At 40.2% G+C, this 22,679-nt stretch overlaps 1 protein-coding gene across 2 annotated transcripts in view; it reads left to right on the top strand.

Annotated features, from left to right (window-relative positions):
* Nucleotides 1–22,679, top strand: part of ELP2 (elongator protein 2) — a 357,421-nt gene that overhangs the window by 268,401 nt on the left and 66,341 nt on the right. The window lies entirely within an intron of this gene.

Genomic DNA, 22,679 nt, shown 5'->3' with positions numbered 1-22,679 from the left:
TTTGTGCTCAAACTAAACATAGAAATAAAACTTTTTGAAGAACTTCAGTTTGGCCCAGGGGTCATGAAAATGTTCTGTTTGCTGGCGTTCTTTATCAGTGATAATTTTGCATGCCCCGCAGTACTAAGTCCAGTTCCGGGCCAGCTTTGGAGAGAAACAGTGTGCTTGTTGGTTTCTGCTCTTGTAGACATGATCAAAAGATATATGGGAAACCTAATGTGGTGAGCTACAAAATATGAGGCTAAAGAGAGTAGGTTTGAAGTGATGATGTACCTTTCATCCAACTGATAACAAGCAGAGTCTCCATAAATGTGTAGAGTTGTGATGTGTTAGTTTTTGTAGCATCGGATGTGTTCTACCCATGAAATTTGGTGGAGACGTTAGAATATATGTATTCTCCAAACTTATAAATCGTTTCTGGAAATTCCACCTAGAGATGACTTAATTAAAATAATTAATCATTTTTTTTAATGTTAACTAAGTCTAAATTTAGGAAATCTGATTAAATAAAGGGTATTAATTAAGTCATGGTGAGAATCTTCTAGAAGAAGACATGGATCGAGTTTTAGTTAATCTTAGCCATCAATTATGTTTTAATCTTGGCCGTTGATGTCTCAACGAGAGATTATAAGAAGAAATTCGATGGGGGTTGGAGAACACACATTTGAAACATAAGCAGTTTGATTTCACTGGCTGATCGAACTTCAGAGTAGCAGCCCCGAGTTGCCGGAGAGAGAGATAGTGAGCTCGAAGTAGTAAGAGAGGGGTAGGGATAGTAAGGTTGGAGGAAGATTTTCTGTTCCGGTGAGTGCATTGCAGAAAGGTAGTGAGTGCCACAGAGAGGCAGCGTAGAGGCATTGCAGTGCTTCAGAGGGGATTTTGTATTTTGCTGGGGAGAAGCAGTGATTCAGTGCCAGAAGCCGGAGAGAGATTTCGAAGGCCAGAAGGATCCATCTTCCAGACAACAACTGATCAAATAGCTAGAGAGTAGCAATTTCGAGTTGTGGGATGCAGTACTGCGTAGGTTGACGTAGGGATTGCACAGAGGCAGCAGAGAGCAGCTCATCTTGAGCCAAGGTCAGTATCAGATTGGTAGTGGGAGTGCGATTTTTCTCACTAGACTTATATTTAGTCATTTCTCTGTATGGATTGCTAGATTTGAGCATCCATAGTTTTGTACTCAAATTTACTTCTGCATAATAATAAAACCCTCAGCTGCTGCACCGATTTTCCCAAGTTGGGTTTTCCCAGGGACATTGGTCCAAAAATAACTGTGTATTTGTGTGCGTGTGCCTCTATTCTTCCAATATTATTTTTCTTCTATAGTGTTTTATTTGTGAAGGCTGCAATGTATTAGTTTCGATATTCACTGTAGAATACAGTAAATAATTTGTTCAGTTCATTTAACAAATAGAAGAAACTTAATTAGTTGTCGTAGTAGGATTCAGGGTTTTTGAATTTTCACATGGTTTCAGAGCATAGATCGTAAGCCGGAGAGCTCAGTGGTAGAAGGGAAGAGGAATTTTGAAACACTGCGTAGGTAGCAGTTCGAAACCATTAGAGTCAGCGCAGTTCCTTTGGCCAGTAGGGTCATTTTTTTGAGGAAAAAATTATTTCTTTGAGAGAGTCAACAAAGAATAAATTTTCTAGATTAAAGAGTACCAGAGGTAGAGGGAGTAGCAGTATTTTCCTTGCAGACTAGATCTTCAGGTGGGACACAATTATTTTGCAACAGTTTTCTAGTGCAAAATAGTGTCAAAAGGAAGGAAGAGTACACACTGAGGGATTTCTTTTCTCAAGGAATTTCTAGTCCAGAAGTTCGATTTTTCCTAGCAGAGCAACAATAGTTGTTAGCAGATTTGCCTACTCTAGCAGGGAGTACGTAGAGCCAGTCAGCAGCTGCGCAGAGGAGAAGAGGAGGAATTCGACTTTTCTTGAGGAGATGGCATCAACAGGGCTGAGAGATTAGGATTGGTTGGAGGGAGCCTCGAACTATGTGATATGGAAGGAAATAATTTCTTGTCTTCTAGATGAATATGAACTCAAAGCCTACGTTGATAACATGGTAGCTGTAGCTGCAGATGCAGATCTAGTGAAGACCTACAAGAAGGAGATGGAAAAAGCAAAGAGGCTGATTCTCGATGGGGTTCGAGATCACATGGTGTCTCACATAGCTGGCAAAGATATTATTCGACAGATGTGGGAAGCTCTTGCTACGCTATATGAGGGATCTTCCGAGTAGCGAAAGATGTATCTTGAGGAGAAGCTGAGATGCACAAGGATGCAGAAAGGGGAGCACATAGACCCCTTCCTCACTAGGCTTCAAGATGTCCGGGACCAACTGTTTGTAGTAGGGTCAACACCTGAACCTATAGAATTGGTGCGGCTAGCTCTCAACAGTGTTTCCGAAGACTGACAGGTCTTCATCCAGAGTATTCTGGGCAGAGACAAGTTGCTGGAGTGGGATCGAATGTGGGCTGATTTGCAATAGGAGGAGTTGAGGCGAGATTTGGTGTAGAGCACCATCACTGGCACCAGTAACAGCAGTGGGACGAAGCAAGTAAAAGAAGAGGAGAATTTGGCCCTCACATCAAAGGGGTAGCAAGAGCAGCACAGGAGGAAGAAAGACCTTTCCAAGGTCAAACGCTTCAGATGTGGTGAGCTTGGCCACTACAATACTCAATGTTCTCTCAGAAAGAAGGACAACGAGGAGAAGCAGGATCAACAGGCTGCATCTGCAGAGATCGATCAACTATCCTCCCGATTGAAGGAAGAGTTTTCCATGATCACTGATATACCTCTAGGAGTAAGGTGGGGTGATTTGGTTTTGTAGCCCCAGAGAGCTATAGGATGGGCAAGATTCTTGAGGAGGTCCACCTCATGAATCAATACCTTGCTACGGGAGCCCATAACATGTAGTAGTAGGATGGATCAGTGGCAGATGGTGCAATCAGATGCCAGAGTGATAGATGCAGTGGCTAGTAGCGGTCAAATACTAGGCAACGCAGTGCAGAGTTGGCAACAATGCAGTTGGCATAGAGCAGAGTCAACAACAACGCAAAGGCTTTAGTGACTGCACAGAATCTAGTAGCAGTCAAGGCTCAGGTGACAGATGCATCATACTGATCACAGTTGATTCAGTATTTTGGATGCTTTTCAGTTGCAATTGTTGCAGTTGCAGCAACAACAGATGGAGAGGGAGTTGCAGTGCAGATGCAGTGTTGGTAGTAGTTCAGTAGGGCCAACAGCAGCATGTATGCAACGTATATCAGAGTTGTGCAGTAGTTGGTGGGAAACAATAGCCAGACATCAACAACGTGACAGGAGATGGTGTAGAGACAGGGTGTTGCTTCAATGGGTTGCAATGTTAGAACACATTCCTCGCTAAGAGGGAGTGTTAGTTTTTGTAGCATCAAATGTGTTCTAGCCACAAAATTTGGTGGAGAGGCTAGAATACATGTATTCTCCAAAACCCAGAAATCGTTTTTGGAAATTCCACCTAGAGATGACTTAATTAAAATAATTAATCATTTTTTTAATGTTTCCTAAGTCTAAACTTAGGAAATCTGATTAATTAAAGGGTACTAATTAAATCATGGTCAGAATCTTCTAGAAGAAGACATGGATCAAGTTCTAGTTAATCTTAGCCATCGATTATGTTTTAATCTTGGCCGTTGATGTCTCAATGAGAGATTATAAGAAGAAATTCGATGGGGGTTGGAGAACACAGACTTGAGACATTGGCAGTTCGATTTCACTGGCAGATTGAACTTCAGAGTAGCAGTGCTGAGTTGCCGGAGAGAGAGCTAGTGAGCTCGACGCAGTAAGAGAGGGGCAGAGATAGTAAGGCCGGACGAAGATTTTCCTGTTTTGGTGAGTGCATTGCAGAGAGGCAGTGAGTGCCATAGAGAGGCTGCACAGAGCCAAGCAAAGACAGTGCAGTGCCTCAGAGGGGATTTCATATTTTGCTGGGGAGAAGCAGTGATTCAGTGCCAGAAGCCGGAGAGAGAGTTCAGAGGCCAAAGGGTCCATCTTCCAGACAACAGCTGATCAGATAGCAAGAGAGCAACAATTTCGAGTTGTGGGATGTAGTACTGCGTAGGCTGACGTAGGGACTACGCAAAGGCAACAGAGAGCAACTCATATTGAGCCAAGGTTAGTGGTGGCTTGGGTGCAGGCGATATTGACAAACGTGCAAATCCTGCTACAATTTCTTCTAAATCTGATGGAGTTCCTTCTTCTTCCTCCATTGGAGTATTAGTTATCTATTTCTAGACTGACTGTTTATAAATTTCCCTTTTTTGGCCACTATCACCAGTCCTTTTCCGTTTATCGCCCCAACCCTTGTTATCAGGAGCAATTTTCACAACAGAGGCCCTTTTCTCACTATCAGAGCTATAATTCCAAAGGAATCACGTAATACACTATCGACAGGGTTTAGAATGGCAATAACGCAAATAAGCGTAAATTACACTATCGGTGGTTTCAAATTGCCATAATGCAATTACACATGGAAATACACTATCGACATTGTTTTTCCCAATGGGATGCGTTAACTCGCAAATACACTATCGGCGGGTCGCTATCGGTGATTCCACGAGAAGTGGAACAATACTATCGTGTTCCGCTAACAGTCCTTTCTCGATGCGATAACACTGTAACCTTATCGGCAATCACAATCGGGAGTTTCAACATTCCCTTGCCAGGGTCCTCCTTAAGACTTGCGATGCAATAAGCTTCGTGGACCCGATAGGTTATAAATCCTCCTTTATAGTGTTTCGGATCTGAATGTCGCAACTTCGGATTTCGGCACTTCAAAAGGTCAGTCCCTCTCCACTCAAGCGCTGCGATGTGATAGTGCTTGCGGACCCGATATGGGTATCAGCCACCCTTAATAAGATTTCAAGTCCGGATTCTCAATTCAGACTAAGTTTTTCACAGTTTCTTAGTGTAACCCAGAATTTCACCTGCGGGACCAAACGACGTGTATAAAGGAAACAGGGCACGCCGATATGAAGGAAACACACTCAAACAGACTTCAATCAAAGTATTAGTTGGAAAACAAGGCCGAACCACTGTTGTAAAGACTTAAAACAAAACGTTGCGTGAAGCCAAAAATACGCATAAACCATTGTTGATAATATCAGCGATATATCGGCAATAGTCGAAAATATCGCGATATTTTCGGCAAAACGATATATCGCCGAGAAAATATCGGCAAATATCGGCAAAATATCGCGATATTTTCAAAATATCGGCAAAATATCGGCTATATTTAAAAATTTGAAAAAATTATTTTTTATGCTTGCCGATATTTGCCGATATTGCCGATAAGATATTTTCTGGACCCTTGCCGATATTTTGCCGATACCGATATTTTCAACACTGGCATAAACACCAGCTTTTTTACGGACAAACATAAGTTCAGATGCACAAAAAGTGTTTCGGAGGTCACAATGCCTCTGGGATCGACCAATACACAGAGATGTTCTGCTCCTTTACAACAATACGAGAAAAACCCACTCGGTCAAAATCCCTTTACAATAGCATAAATTTTATATATATACTGGTTTGTCTTAACAATCAGATCCTAAAACAGAGGCTAAAATTTATTACTACTATCAGTTCTGCGAGACATTCTCCTCGAGAACCTCCACCATGCTTACTAATCCTATCTGTTCTGCGAGGTATTCTCCTCGAGAATCTCCACTATAGCTTAACTATTTAACATTTATTACATCATGATTTATTCCTATATTCTATCTCTATGCTTAACTAGAAAAACATGGAAATTGATGGCTAGAGGATCCCACTCCTTTGCTTGTAGATTTTTTTTGTATTTTTGGAATAAGTTTGAGGTTTTTTCTCTCCAAGTCTCATGCTCCTGCATCGGACTCCTGAGGACAAAATTCTTCATGGGCTCCTGTCCATGAGTTCTTCTACAGAATTGCCCAGCTTCTGTAGCATATTTTCTGTTACCCAAGTAGCTTCAGCAATTGGCTGATCCTTCCATTTGACCAAATATTGAAAGTACTCCTGTCCTCTGGTTTTCTTGAACACTTTCTTGTCCAAAATCCTTTCTAGTTGTAACTCTTTTGCTGTAGGTAACTGTTTTACCCAGTTAATTTCCTGTGTCTCCTGATCCTTTTCTGTATCATCTACAGTTTCACCTTCATACTTGTACAGATCAACAACATTGAAAATTGGAGATATTCCAACATCAGGGGGTAATTCAATTTCATATGCATTTGCAGAAAATTTCCTTAATACTCTGCATGGTCCAATTTTCTTGAACTTCAATTTGTTATACTCCCTCTTTGGAAATCTTTCCTTTCTGAGGTGTGCTAAAACCAAATCTCCAACTTCAAAGTTCACCTCTCTTCTTCTCATGTCTGCTCTGGTTTTGTACTTGATGTTGCTATCCTGTAGTTGTTGTTTCACTTGTTCATGTATTGCTTGCATTTCTGAAGCAAAATCTTCTCCCTCTGCACTTCTCATCTCATCTTTTCCCAAGTTTCTTAACTTAGATACTCCTCTTGGATGCATTCCATAAACTATATGGAATGGACTCTGCCCTGTACTCCTGTTAGGTGAGTCATTATATGCATATTCAGCCTGTGCCAACACTTGATCCCACTACTTTGGATTTTCTGCAGTAAGACTCCTTAAAAGATTGCCCAAACTCCTGTTCACAACTTCAGTCTGTCCATCAGTCTGTGGATGATAGGCATAACTGAAACTCAGTTTAGTTCCCAACTTCTTCCATAATGTCCTCCAGAAATGTCAAACAAATTTGGAATCCCTGTTTGAGACAATACTCTTAGGCAACCCATGCAATTTTACAATCTCCTTGAAAAACAAATTAGCAATGTGAGTAGCATCACTAGTTTTATAACATGGAATAAAATGTGCCACTTTTGAAAATCTGTCCACTACAACAAAAATTGAATCATTTCCTCTTTGAGTTTTTGGTAAGCCCAAAACAAAATCCATACTTACCATATCCCAAGGCCTATCTGGAATTGGTAATGGAACATACAAACCTGTGTTTTGGCTTCTTCCCTTTGCATATTGACAGATTTTGCAAGTTTTCACATACTTTTCCACTTTAGACCTCATTTTCGGCTAGAAATAAAATCCGTTCAACTGTTCATAAGTCTTCTCTATACCAAAATGTCCTGCAAGTCCACCACTATGTTTCTCTTTGATTATAACATGGAATAAAATGTGCCACTTTTGAAAATCTGTCCACTACAACAAAAATTGAATCATTTCCTCTTTGAGTTTTTGGTAAGCCCAAAACAAAATCCATACTTACCATATCCCTATCTGGAATTGGTAATGGAACATACAAACCTGTGTTTTGGCTTCTTCCCTTTGCATATTGACAGATTTTGCAAGTTTTCACATACTTTTCCACTTCAGATCTCATTTTCGGCTAGAAATAAAATCTGTTCAACTGTTCATAAGTCTTCTCTATACCAAAATGTCCTGCAAGTCCACCACTATGTTTCTCTTTGATTAAGTTCTCCCTCATAGAACAGTTTGGTATGCACAACTGATTTCTCTTAAACAACAGTCCATCTTGTAAGAAATAATCCAACCATTTATTCCTATCCATCAAAACAAGATTCTTACAAGCTTCAAATGCCTCTTTAAAATCTGAATCTGTCTCATATAATTCTTTAAGAAAATCAAAACCTAACACTTGAATTTGACTCTCTTGAAGTAATACATTTCTCCTACTTAAGGCATCTGCAACTTTGTTTGATTGGCCATTTATGTGCTTCAAGACAAAATGGAAACCTTGAAGATACTCTACCCATTTAGCATGTTTCTGGCTAAGCTTTGGCTGCTGCATAATATATTGCAATGCATGGTTATCTGAATAAAGTATGAACTCTTTTGACATTAGATAATGTCTCCACTTCTTCAATGACTGCACAACTGCATAGAACTCTTTATCATAAGAAGAATACTTCTTCTTTGAATCATTCAACTTTTCACTAAAATAAGCTATAGGTCTGTCTTCCTGACTTAAAACACCTCCAATAGCTTCTTTGCTGGCATCACATTTCACTTGGAAAGGCTTACTAAAATCAGGTAGAACCAAAATAGGTTTTTCAGTGATCTTCTTCTTCAACAGCTAAAAATTCTTTTCTGCTTCAGCAGTCCATCTAAATGGTTGTTTATCCTTCTTTATGGTCTCAATAATAGGAGCATTGATCTTACTAAAATTCTTTATGAATTTCCTATAAAAGCTAGCAAGACCATGAAAACTTCTTACCTCAAAAACACTTTTAGGTGAAGGCCACTCCATGATTGCCTTGATCTTCTCTGGATCCATCTTCAACCCTTCAGCAGAAATAACAAAACCCAAATACACTAACTCCTCTTTCATGAATGAACACTTCTTCAAATTCAACAATAATTTCTCTTACTGTAACCTTTGTAAGACATAATTTAGATGTCTCATGTGCTCCTCCTTAGACCTGCTGTAAACTAATATATCGTCCAGATATACTATTACAAATTTACCAATAAACTCTTTAAGAACTTCATTCATGAGTCTCATAAACGTACTTGGTGCATTTGACAACCCAAAAGGCATTAATCTTCACTCATACAATCATTCATTTGTCTTAAAAGCAGTTTTCCACTCATCCCCTTCTCTTATCCTTATCTGATGATACCCACTCTTAAGATCTAGTTTTGTAAAATACTTTGCTCCACTCAAACAATCCATCAAATCTTTAATTCTAGATAAAGGAAATCTGTACTTGATTGTGATTTTATTGATGGCTCTTGAATCAGTACACATTCTCCAGCCTCCATCTTTCTTTGGACTCAACACTGTTGGTATTGCACAAGGACTCAAGCTTTCTCTGATCAGTCCTTTGTCAAGCAGTTCCTGAACCTGCTTCCTAACCTCTTCATTTTCTATGGGAGTCATTCTGTAAGCTGCTTTGTTAGGTAGATTTGCTCCAGGAATCAAATCTATATGATGGCTAATTCTTCTAATGGGTGGTAACTCATTAGGCAAATCATCAACAATGATATCACAATAGTTATCCAACATTTCTTGGAATGGGTAAATCAGAAACTTTAGTAGAAGTCATTATTACCTTGGGCTTGCAAATTACAGCAAAATTTACCTCATTCTCTTCAATCTGCTGCAAGTATTCCTTTCCTCCTAGTAATAGAGTTTTTGGATCAGTCTTCTTTCCTAATGCATCCTCTTCTCCCATAGGCAGCAATGTATGATTGATACCATCTTTACCAAACTTGTAGGTGTTTCTTTTCCCATCATGCATAGCTCCTCTGTCATATTGCCAAGGTCTTCCAAGCAATATGTGATACACATCCATGGGCATCACATCACATACAATTTTATCCTTATATTTGCCCAACTGCAACTCCACTTCACACTGTTCATTCACTAACAACTGATGTCCCTTTTGTAACCATGACACCTTGTAAGGTGTTGGATGTCTCATTGTCTTCAGCTTCAATTTCTCCACCACTTCTGTAGAGACCAAATTATCAGTGCTGCCACTATCAATGATCATCTGACAGCGTTTCCCTTGAACCTTACTCACTGTTCTGAACAAAGTCTTTCTTTGTGATGGTTCAACTATCTCCTTTGTTGGCTTGAGCAAAATTTTATTGACTACCAAAGATTCTCCTGTCTCTGGTATATTTTCTTCTTCTGTCGCTGCTTCCTCAACTTGAGCAACAATTGCATTCCTGACTTGTTCCTGCATTCTCTAGGCATTCAAAAGCTCTATGTCCTAGTTTGTTACATCTGTAACATCTTACCTCTCTTCCTCTTCGTCTGCCTCCTCTTCCTCTAGAAAAACTCCCTCTGCCACTTGCATCACCACCTGTGGTTGCATGCTAGGTTGAGCTGCTGCTAGCTTCATCTTTAGGTGCTGTAGATCTTCCTCTACCACCTTGACTTCCCTTTCCTCGGAAAGTACCTCTTCCTCTGGTAGACTGCTTTCTCATGAGTTTTTCTTCAGCTTTCAGTACCATCTGATAAGCTTCTTCTACTGTTTTAGGAGACAGTATACTTATCTCATCTTGAAGGTCCATCCTAAGACCATTCACATATCTAGCCACCTTCTCATTTGTATCCTGAGTTTGTCCAGCTCTTATGCTTACCTTATAGAATTCCTCTGTGTATTCTTTCACTGTCATAGACCTTTGTCTAAGATTCTGCATCTGTTTGAACAAGGTTTGCTGATAATTACTTGGTAGAAACTTACCTCTTAGCTTTGCTACCATCCTACTCCAATTTTTGATAGGTTGCTTGCCAAGTCTCTTTCTTTCTGCCTGCACTCCATCCCACCAAAGTGCTGCATGTCCTTTTAGCTTGGTGACAACAAACTTTACTTTCTTCTCATCTTCTATTTCTTCATAATCAAAGAATTTCTCCATGCCATTAATCCAATCTATCAATTCTTCTGGATTCAATCCTCCTTCATATATTGAAACCTCAGTCTTTGGCCTAGCTGTGGATCTCAACACTGATTGGAAGAATCTCATCTCAGGAGTAACTGCTACAACTTCCTCCTCTCCTTCAACTTCAACCTCAGACTCACTAACATCCCCATCATCTATATTTCTCCCTGCTGTTAGTGCCTCCAATCTTGCTTGCATCTGTTGCATAGCTTCCATCACCTCAACATTTGCAACTGGTCGTCCTCTTCTACCATGTCCTCGTCCTCTTCCAACTATGAAAGCCATATTAACTTTCCTTCTCTTGCTTTTGAGATTCAATTCAATGTCAACAGATTGCTCTGATACCACTAATGGTGGTCTAGGTGTAGGCGATATTGACAAACACGCAAATCCTGCTACAATTTCTTCTAAATCTGACGGAGTTCCTTCTTCCTCCACCGGAGTATCAGTCATCTATTTCTAGACTAACTGTTTATAAATTTCCCTTTTTTGTCCATTATCACCAGTCCTTTTCCATTAATTGCCCCAACCCTTGTTATCGGGAGCAATTTTGTAACAACCCATCTAATTGACCCATTAATAAAAACGTTAAACTTTATAATATATGAATATATCTATATATATACATTATATTTTATGATATATAGTTAGACTTTACAAATATAATTTAAAAAAATATATATATCATTAAATGTTTATAACATATTTTGAAATGTTATAAGTATATATATATCATTAAATATTTATAACATATACTTGATAAAATGTTATAAGTAAAAATCATTTAATGTTTATAAAATATATTAAATGAAATGTTATAAGAAATATCATTAAAGTTATACCATGTATTAAAGAAATGTCATGAATATATATATAAGTTAAAGTTATGAACTTATGCAATAACGTGTCAACGTAGATATCAATCAAACTATATATATATCAGATATAAGGGATCGTATAAAGAATATCTGAACTCATAAAGACTACCCTACCTACTGAGGATTTATTACAAAGAAATATCGCAGAGAGACATGAATGCTGAGAGGCGGTGGCTGCAAGTGGGAGGGCGGCCACCGCCAGGCGAGGGGATATATAGCAGAAGCCTGAGCCGGGAGCAGGGGGTGCGGAAAAACGAGAGAAGTATAGACTCATTAGCAGGAAACCCGGAGAAGAGATTTTACAGTGGAAGAGCTTTGAGTGATCTGAGTTCTGGGCACGGAGGGACAGAGAGCCTCTGTGGAGAGCTTCTCTGGATCGGGCAACCAGGTTGCTCTGTCTGGTCGGGTGGTATTGGCCATCTCGAAATTGAATCAAAGGATTACCAGTTCAGCAGCGGAATCGGAAGTCGGCAAGCAGCTCAGGTAGGTGCAGATTTCAATTTTATGTATTACTGTTTTCAAATTTCATATGCGTGTCTATCTGGTTACTGCAAATTAGGAATTAGGGCACTACACATGGTATCAGAGCCCGTTTCAAACCCTTTGGGACCTTAGGGCAAAAAAAAATGGTTATAAAATAGCACCATTAAATCTGCGGGCCTCCCTGACTTCAATCGTGACCAGCTTCAATCGTGACAGTCGCAGACTCACGCCCAATAATGATGTTAACATTTTACCAGGTTAAAGCTTCGCCCTTTGTATGGGCTAGTTGTTGTCGATAGTTTATAAATTTCACTTTTACAAACAATAATTAATGTAAAATCCCTCGCTTATTCGTTGTTTCGCTGAGGGAATATTTTGACAGAAAATTATGCATGCTCAGAATGGGTGTTTCGAATTAGACATTAGACGTTCTCGAGGTTTGTTGTATTTCACATGTTTTATGACGAACAAATTCCCGTCAAAGTTTCCCAGATGTTGTGGCGTTAAAATGTTGTTATTTTTTTTATTTAGCGCATCACAAGAAACATTATATAAAATTAAAATTAGTATGTGTATATTAATAAATATGCCTGCACATCATAGGATCTCGCTATCCAGGTCTACTTGAGGGCGGGTATCATTCGAGTCTCGTTCACAGAGTCTCAAGTGTGGCATTGCTTTGCAGTGGTCCCTTGTGTAACTTTTCTGATGTGTTAAGAAATAACCACTGTAGGTAATCCCTCGTCTCACGCCAACCAAGCAGAGATGTCTGATTAAATGCTTGAGGTACTGTAGAGTACCGCCTTATTCTACTTTCTTGTCGTGCCACCAATTGAACTCGCGACCTCTTGTGCAAAGCAGTTATCGCCAACCAAGACGCATGGCTCACGTCAAATCGAACGGCGGCCACATGTGGCCGGCCCAGCCCTGTGTATCGACCTCATTCTTTTTATTTCCGAAATTTGGGAGCACGGGACTCGAACACGCGACTGTTGATTTTTGTAAAGTTGGGACCACGGGAGCCGAGACCAACAATTTGCTCGCGTGTAAGTGCATTTGAGCCTTTTTTTTTTTTTGGTTGTGAAATAATTTAATCAAGTCACCTTTTGGCTTTCAATGTACCCGTAGAAGTTCATTGTCACCAAGCCTTGACCAGCACCCTTCAAACCAAGTTAGTTTAGTGAGCTAGTCTTGAGTGGTTTTCCCTAAAGGAATACCCCTTGGCTCGAAGAGTGGAATGGTCAGTAGGTGCCAGGTGGTGACCACTTGATAGGATCCTTAGGTTTTCCTTTCAGAGAGGTTAGGACTTTTCCTCTAGGAAGAACCCGAGCGATAACAAAGCTGACAGGCTGTGATGCAGAGAAGAGCTTCATGGGTGTTAAACAATAATAAACAAAATACTTGAATAATTTGTTCCTGAAAAATGACTCATTCTCCTGGCAAAATAATTCAATCTTCCTGCAAGGGCTGTAGCATTGCAGCATTGACATACACCCATATGGTATATAACAGGTCTGATTTTTCTTATTTCAGCAGAATATAACTGCAGTAATTATGCTTCTTTATCTTTCAGATGTGTTAAATCATATAACCAATTTAGCTATATGTTACGTCAAATCAGCATGAACAAGGGCTGAAATCTACTCACTCTTAGAAATAACATAAGCTGAAAATCAAATCTGCAGTTACACAAAATTTGGAATTAGAAACTTCACACACACACATATATGAAGTACAAGTACGAGCCATAGCTTTATGCTCAAAAACGTTTACAGACATATTTCAAGCCTGTTTGAGCACAGCATTTTCAAAGGAAATCACCAAGTAAAGGGGAAACGGATGTAAGGGGTCGGTATAATCATAAAAGAATAGTAAAATTCACATCTTCAGCAAATATATCTTGTTCTAGCACCTTTTAGCGAGCACACTGATGTGATATACTAAATTTGTAAACACTATCTTTGTGGGACCAGCCAAATAGAAAAGAATAGTGACCTATATAAATTTGGCAGTAGTCTGTGTCAGTGTGTTATGATGCAAGATAGCACTATTTCTTGTACAGGCTACCTTGCTTAAGTGAGCAACAATACCCTAGAAGCTGATCTCAAAATCAAACATCTAGTTATGAAGTATGGTAAAGAACTGTTGCTTATGTGCACTTGTCGAATTCTGCTAAAGAACCTTTGAGTTTGCTTGTCATTATAGATACTTAGCATTCTGACTATAGAGACAACTTGTGGATGTTTTTCCTTTAATTACCTGGTCTTGAAATGGAGCCGGCACACGGTAATTATGACTGTGTATTTGCTTTCTTTTCGTGAAAGACAGTTAAACTTTTAAATAAATCTAAACCTCCTCTTACAAGTCAGTTTCCATCACAGAACACCTTACTGTCTGCGCACCATATCTCCTTATCCTATAAGGAAGCACATAGCAGTAATCCAGGAAGCACATCACAGTTACACCACTGCGGCACCTTCACTGAGGTCATCCCTGTTGTACCTTCATTGAGGTCACCATTGCTGTACCTTTATTGAGATCATAACAATGTGGTCTTTATGATAGCTACACCGAGATAGGGATCAGGACCTTGTCTTCATAAAAGAACAAGATCATGACTGCTATTTTCACCAAGATCTTGACTGTGTCTAGAATGCCAAAATGTATAACTGTGAGGTCACAATCATGCCGAGATTGTGACTGTGTAATACCAAGAGTGCCATATACTTAAATAAAGTAAGTTCAACAATTAAATTGAGTATGCATAATGGTAGCCATTAAAAACTATATGTTATAATAGTGACCCATGTTTTAATCCATAGCCAGCTCATATCTCTCATTAGGCGTTTAATATTAGAATATCAAACTGTTGGGAAATAATATATATTGTAAATGTGCTATAAAAGTGCCTCAAATTCCTCTGCCAGAGCAACTGTAGTGTTGGTCTGTGCAGGCATTAAAATAAGTGCTCACCTGTATAAGGGTGTGACATTCTGCCCTTAGGTTTTTGTCATGGCAGGAAACCATAAATTAGCACACTTCCATCACCCGAAGGAAGAACTACTTCTGAGTTGATTACTTCTGACTTTTGGAAATTCAATTAGCTAATTCATGCGCCAATCAGTAGAGGCACCAGCATGTTAGATCCAATAGCAAACTGCTTGCAATTTATTGCCAAGTTGTCAATGCTGGTAATCATACAAGCTAAAGATTTAATCCATACCCTTGTAATTTATTCAGGGTATGGATGCGGATGACCCCCTTAAATGTTATAGTCAGGTTGAGGTATGACAGTTATGTTACCGATATACATTGTAAACGAAAAGCTAACATTTTCGTTTTGGGGATGTCATTAGGTAAATAAACTTTGGATGTCTTACCTTAGGGACTAATAACCATACACTTCTGCATTATTCATTTTTCATTTTTTAGAAAACCCTGCATTAGGACAAGGAGGTCGCGTGGCCACCCTCCTTGACCTCGGTACCAGTAAGATCCGCCTAGCGGGTAAAAATAGCAAAACTATACCCGTTTTAAATGTGAAGTTGCAAAGAATTTGGTGTGTTAAAATTTGGTTATCCGCCTCCATTTTTTTTATTTATATATATACATTTTATTTGTGTTCAGGGACCATTACGATGGTAAAGACGTATGAGCGACGACGACGTGACCAGGCAGCATCATCACCATTAATGCCGCCACCGTCACCATCGCCATCCCCCTCACCCTCGTCACCACCAAGGCAACCGTCAACATCAAACGCTCCAGCGCCAGAGTTGGCTGTGATAATGAACTCTTTGGAGGCCTTGTTGGAAACATTAAAGGAATCAACTAAGGCTAAAAACAAAGAGGAATTTCAGCATGTAGCCACCAGTTCAGCGGAACCACATAATTTGGAGCCCAGAGGATCGAGAGAAGACATCTCTAGAGAGCTTCAGAAAATTAGACTCCCAGAATTTTCGGGAGGTCGAGCTGGTGAACGCGCTGAGGCATGGTTGGAGGGGATGAACCGGTGCTTTAGGTTAAGAGAATATTCGCCTTCAGCAAAAACAAAAATTGCCGTGTTTCAACTAAAGGAAAGTGCCCTGATTTGGTGGGGAAACCTGGAAAAGCAGCTACACCTTACATCAGACAACGTTCCTTGGGATCTGTTTGAGGAAAGGTTCCGCGCGAAGTATTTACCTCCATATTTTCAACAGCAGCAAGCCAGAGCCTTTCATACACTAATTCAGGGAAGTAAAACGGTGGAAGAGTACGAAATAAGGTTTATGGAGCTGGTAAAATACATTCCCTACTTAGACTCTGATGAACGGCAAGCTGAACGCTTCATATTTGGGTTAAACCCTCGCATCAGAGCCTTGGTAAGTATGTGGAAACCATCATCGGTAGCCGAGGCAGTCGAATGTAGCCGTTATGCAGAAGAACACCTTGGAATCAAAAAGGATATAGGGCCAGCAGGGCCTTTACAATCAGGACTTCCAGGGAAGGCTCCCCGAAACTTTTTCAGAGGAGGTAGCTCGAGGCCACCTTACGGTAACAGGTTTACCCCAGGTATGGGGACAAGAGTTCCCATGGCGGTAAACACTATAGCTGCGGAATCGTCCAGCACCAGACCTTGGGCATCGCGAGGGACTACCGGTAGAGGAAGGGGTGCGAGAGGAACCAACATGGGAGGACGCGGCTCGTTCTCTAGAAACTCACACCTTAATTCAAGAGGATCAGCGCAGCTCAATTGTTGGGGATGTGGGGGGCCGCATTTCCAGCGTAACTGCCCAGAAGCGTCATCGAACATATTGCAAAGCACTGGGAGGGAGCCAATATCAGCCAAGCGAAGTAATCATAGAATTCATGCAGTAGTCAACCACGACCAAGCAGCCCATCAATCCACTGTAGTGGAATCTTCAGGTATTATCAATGGTGTAAAACTCAAAATCTTATTTGATACTGGTGCCACAGTTAGTTTCATTTCGTCATATGCATTAAACAAATGTGGGCTGGCAGCTCGTAGACAAAATGATTTCCACCAAGTGGAAATGGCCTCAGGAGAACTCCAAACCGTGGGCTTGAGTGTGGATCAATGCAAAATTGACCTAGGGGTCTGTTCGACTAAACTAAAAGTCTACGTCACTGCCCTAGGGACGTATGATCTTATCATAGGTATGGATTGGCTGGAAGCTCACCAAGCGTGGGTAGATTGTTATGGAAAAAGGATTTTGGGCTTAAATGATGAGGGAGAAGTAATCCAAATTCAAGGAATCAAGAGAGAAATTTCCTTGCGCTACATTTCAGCAATGCAGGTGAAGCGTTGTTTAAGAAAGGGTTGTCAGGCTTATGCAATTCACGAAGTAAGCCAGGAAAAGGGACCGTCCTTAGAACAATATCCGGTGATAGCCGAGTTCCCGGATGTATTTCCAAAGGAACTACCTGGATTACCCCCGGTAAGAGAATTGGATCTCACTATTGAATTAAAGCCAGGTACCCAGCCGATTTCTAAAACGCCTTATAGAATGACAGCTCCAGAACTTCAGGAATTGCAAATCCAGTTGAAGGAACTACTCGATATAGGGCTTATTCGGCCCAGTACCTCACCTTGGGGCGCTCCTGTAATTTTTGTGAAGAAGAAAGATGGATCCTTAAGATTATGCATAGACTATCGGGACTTGAATCGAGCTACAGTGAAGAATCAATACCCTATGCCGCGGATCGATGATCTTTTTGATCAAATGAAAGGAGCTTCTGTCTTTTCAAAAATTGATCTTCGATCAGGGTATCATCAGCGAAGGATTTCTGAAAATGATATCTCTAAGACAGCATTCCGGACACGTTTTGGGCACTATGAATTTACTGTGGTACCATTTGGGTTAACAAATGCGCCAGCCGTATTCATGAATCTTATGAACAGTGTTTTCCGTCAGTATCTTGATAAATTTGTACAAGTCTTTTTAGATGATATTCTCATCTATTCCAAGAATGAAGAAGAGCATAAGGAGCATTTGCGGTTAGTATTGTCCTGCCTTAGAGAACGTCAGTTATATGGAAAACTGTCCAAGTGTTCCTTCTTTCAGGAAAAGATTCATTATTTGGGTCACATCATATCAGGTGAAGGGATTTCAGTAGATCTGGAGAAGGTAAAAGCAATCATGGACTGGCCAATACCGAAAAATGCACATGAGATACGAAGCTTTATGGGCTTAGCAGGTTATTACCGGAGATTTGTGGAAGGGTTCTCCAAGATCGCGAAGCCAATCACAACCCTCCAGCGTAAAGGTGTTAAGTATGAGTGGACCGAAGAATGTAATAATGCATTCTCTGAGCTCAAAAGACTACTCACTAGTGCGCCAATCCTAAGAGTCCCGGATATGGGCAAAGACTTTACGGTATGTACGGATGCATCCAAGCAAGGGCTGGGTGCAGTGTTAATGCAGGACAGGGGAGTGATAGCTTATGCTTCCAGAAAGCTAAAACCTCATGAAGAACTTTATGCTACTCACGATTTAGAATTGGCCGTTGTAATGCTAGCTTTAAAGATCTGGAGACACTATTTGGTAGGACGAAAGTTTACACTTAAAAGCAACCATCAAAGTCTACAATATTTGTTCACCCAAAGAGACTTAAATGCCAGGCAAAGGCGATGGAGTGAATTCCTAAGTGAGTATGACTTCGGAATATCATATATTAAGGGAAAGGAAAATGTGGTAGCCGATGCCTTAAGCAGGAGACCCCGGATATTTTCTCTCATACCCATTAAGGTGGACTTAAGACAATGAGTGCTGGATCGTCTTATAAAAGACAGCTGGTATTTAAGAGTGAGGGCAAGTCTTGAGGGGATTAAGGCAAAAGAATCCAAGTTCGAGGGTTATGAATTAGAAAGCGATGGGATCTTGCGATTCCATGGAAGGATGTACATTCCTGATGATAAAGATCTTCGAGATACCATCCTCAGGGAAGCTCACAAAGCCGTATATTGTGCTCATCCTGGAGTAGGGAAAATGTATGCGGATACCAAGAAACTCTTCTTTTGGGCAGGCATGAAGCGTGATATCGCTCAATTTGTTGCAAAATGTATGGAATGTCAGCAAGTAAAGGCAGATCATTGTCACCCAGCGGGTCTCTTACAACCCCACGACATACCTATGTCTAAATGGGAGACCATCTCTATGGATTTTATCACTGGACTACCTCTTACTTCTCTAAGACACAATGCCATTCTGGTAGTGGTGGATAAATTAACAAAAAGCGCCCATTTTATTCCGGTAAGAGATACTTATGATGTTGCTGACGTGGCTCGAGTATTCATAAACGAAATTATCAGATTTCATGGAGTACCTAAGAAGATTATATCCGATAGAGATTCGCGATTCACTTCCAGATTCTGGACGTGCATGCAGACAGCCTTAGGTACTCAGCTAAATTTAAGCACGGCTTACCATCCTGAAACTGATGGGCAGACTGAAAGAGTAAATCAAGTACTTGAAGACATGTTGCGGATGTATGTAATGGATCAGCAATCCCACTGGGAAAAGTATTTACCCTTGGTTGAATTCGCATACAACAACAGTTACCACAGTTCGATTGGGATGCCTCCATTTGAAGCTTTATATGGCAGACCGTGCAGAACACCGTTAAGTTGGGACAGGTTAGAAGATCGAGTGATAATAGGACCAGAATTAATCCATGAAATGGAAGCGCAGGTCAGGCAGATTAGACAGCGATTAAAGGAAGCACAGGATAGACAAAAGAGTTATGCTGATGCTCACCGATCTGATAGGAGGTATGAAGTAGGGGACCAGGTCTTCGTCCGCATCAAGCCAAATAAAAGTACTATTCGATTCGGAAAAGGGACAAAGCTGTCACCCCGATTTATAGGACCGTTTAAAGTCGTGGAAAGAGTTGGACCTGTGGCCTATCGTCTTGCCCTGCCACCTCACCTGCATAGAATTCATAATGTATTTCATGTTTCTGTATTAAGGCATTATGTAGCTGATCTATCTCATAACATCCAGTGGAAAGAATTGCAGGTATCGGACGAGGGAGTCATAACGGTCGAACCGTTACGTATACTGGAACGTAGAGTTCGACAGCTGAGGAACCGCCTGGTGGACCAAGTTAAGGTCCAGTGGGACAAGTATAGTCCTGGATCAGCGACTTGGGAGAATACAGAGGACATATGTCAGAGATACCCTAGTTTATGTCCATTTTGAAGAGCTTTTACACTATGTTTAGTATATATATTTACTTCACCTCTGTTAGAAAACCAAAAAAACATTTGAATGATTGGTGATAAACATGGAACTTTGCGGCATAATATATGTTTAAATTCCTGCTGGTACATGGATACCAAAATAATATATGTTTAAATTCCTGCCGGTACGTGGATACCAAAATAATATGTGTTTCATTCCTGCTGGTACATGGATACCCAAAACAATATATGTGATTATATTACTAAATTATAAATGTTGAAGTAAAGTTAAGACCGTCAAATGATTTTACTTCGGGTAGAAATTGAACAATATAAATCTGTTTTATTTTATGCATGTCAAAACGAGCAACTGAAATAAAAGACAGGAAGTGAATACACCTATAGACAAGTCAGAATACATGCATAGAAAATAAACAAAATTCTGTTATATGTAGATAATACATAAGTTATTCCGAATATACTGATGCACATTTTACAAATGCTGGGTAAGTGTAAGATTGCAGGTAAACTGGCAGATAAACTATGATTGCAGATAATTGATCCAATTTTCGAGATGACCACGTGATGACAGAACTCAGATCAGTTAAAGCTCAAAGTGATTCTATGATAAGGGAGTAGCCCTGATACTACTGGAGGGGTGGAGGTGTTACCCACCGTTTATCCTCCGAATCCTGGAGTCATGGGAGGACTGTGCGAGTCACGCTCCCCTAGACGTGTGATGATGACTGCCGGATGCCTACTGGGAATCAGGTCGGTATAGCCGACGCTGTTACCTTCGTGTTATGAATGGTGAGGTCAGTAAATCGACGCCATGGCATACTCTAGTAGAGGACGGATAGGATGGGAGCAGAAGAGATTAGGGAGGAAAGGATGAGTTTGAATAGCTTGGGGACCTGGATAGATAAGGGCATACCTATTAAAACCTTGAACCTAAAGCTCTAACTTCGGGACGAAGTTTTCAGAAGGGGGAATGTATGTAACAACCCATCTAATTGACCCATTAATAAAAACGTTAAACTTTATAATATATGAATATATCTATATATATACATTATATTTTATGATATATAGTTAGACTTTACAAATATAATTTAAAAAAATATATATATCATTAAATGTTTATAACATATTTTGAAATGTTATAAGTATATATATATCATTAAATATTTATAACATATACTTGATAAAATGTTATAAGTAAAAATCATTTAATGTTTATAAAATATATTAAATGAAATGTTATAAGAAATATCATTAAAGTTATACCATGTATTAAAGAAATGTCATGAATATATATATAAGTTAAAGTTATGAACTTATGCAATAACGTGTCAACGTAGATATCAATCAAACTATATATATATCAGATATAAGGGATCGTATAAAGAATATCTGAACTCATAAAGACTACCCTACCTACTGAGGATTTATTACAAAGAAATATCGCAGAGAGACATGAATGCTGAGAGGCGGTGGCTGCAAGTGGGAGGGCGGCCACCACCAGGCGAGGGGATATATAGCAGAAGCCTGAGCCGGGAGCAGGGGGTGCGGAAAAACGAGAGAAGTATAGACTCATTAGCAGGAAACCCGGAGAAGAGATTTTACAGTGGAAGAGCTTTGAGTGATCTGAGTTCTGGGCACGGAGGGACAGAGAGCCTTTGTGGAGAGCTTCTCTGGATTGGGCAACCAGGTTGCTCTGTCTGGTCGGGTGGTATTGGCCATCTCGAAATTGAATCAAAGGATTACCAGTTCAGCAGCGGAATCGGAAGTTGGCAAGCAGCTCAGGTAGGTGCAGATTTCAATTTTATGTATTACTGTTTTCAAATTTCATATGCGTGTCTATCTGGTTACTGCAAATTAGGAATTAGGGCACTACAAATTTTCACAACAGAGGCTCTTTTCTCACTATCGGAGCTGTAATTCCAAAGGAATCATATAATACACTATTGGCGGGGTTTAGAATGGCAATAACGCAAATAAGTGTAAATTACACTATCGGTGGTTTCAAATTTCCATAATGCAATTACACATGGAAATACACTATCGGCGCTGTTTTCCCCAATGGGATGCGTTAACACGTAAATACTCTATCGGCGGGGTTTTATTCCATAAGAATGGAATAACACTATTGGCGGGTCGCTATTGGCGATTCCACGAGAAGTGGAACAATACTATCGCGCTCCGCTAACAGTCCTTTCCCGATGCGATAACACTATAACCTTATCGACGATCGCAATCGGGAGTTTCAACATTCCCTTGCCAGGCTCCTCCTTAAGACTTGCAATGCGATAAGCTTATCAGACCCGATAGGTTATAAATCCTTCTTTATAGTGTTTCGGATCCGAATGTCGCAACTTCGGATTTTGGCACTTCAAAAGGTCAGTCCCTCTCCACTCAAGCACTGTGATGCAATGGTGCTTGCGGACCCGATATGGGTATCAACCACCCTTAATAAGATTTCAAGTTCGGATTCTCAATTCGGACTAAGTTTTTCACGGTTTCTTAGTGTAACCCAGAATTTCACCTGTGGGACCAAACGATGTGTATAAAGGAAACAAGGCACGCCGATATGAAGGAAACACACTCAAACAGACTTCAATCAAAGTATTAGTTGGAAAACAAGGCCGAACCACTGTTGTAAAGACTTAAAA

The sequence above is a fragment of the Pinus tabuliformis genome, chromosome 2_1, assembly GCF_031772625.1.
Source record: "Pinus tabuliformis cultivar Carrire ecotype Pingquan chromosome 2_1, CPIR1, whole genome shotgun sequence".
NCBI lineage: Eukaryota > Viridiplantae > Streptophyta > Pinopsida > Pinales > Pinaceae > Pinus > Pinus tabuliformis.
The sequence above is the reverse complement of the archived record's forward strand: the minus strand, read 5'-3'. Positions and strand labels throughout refer to the sequence as shown.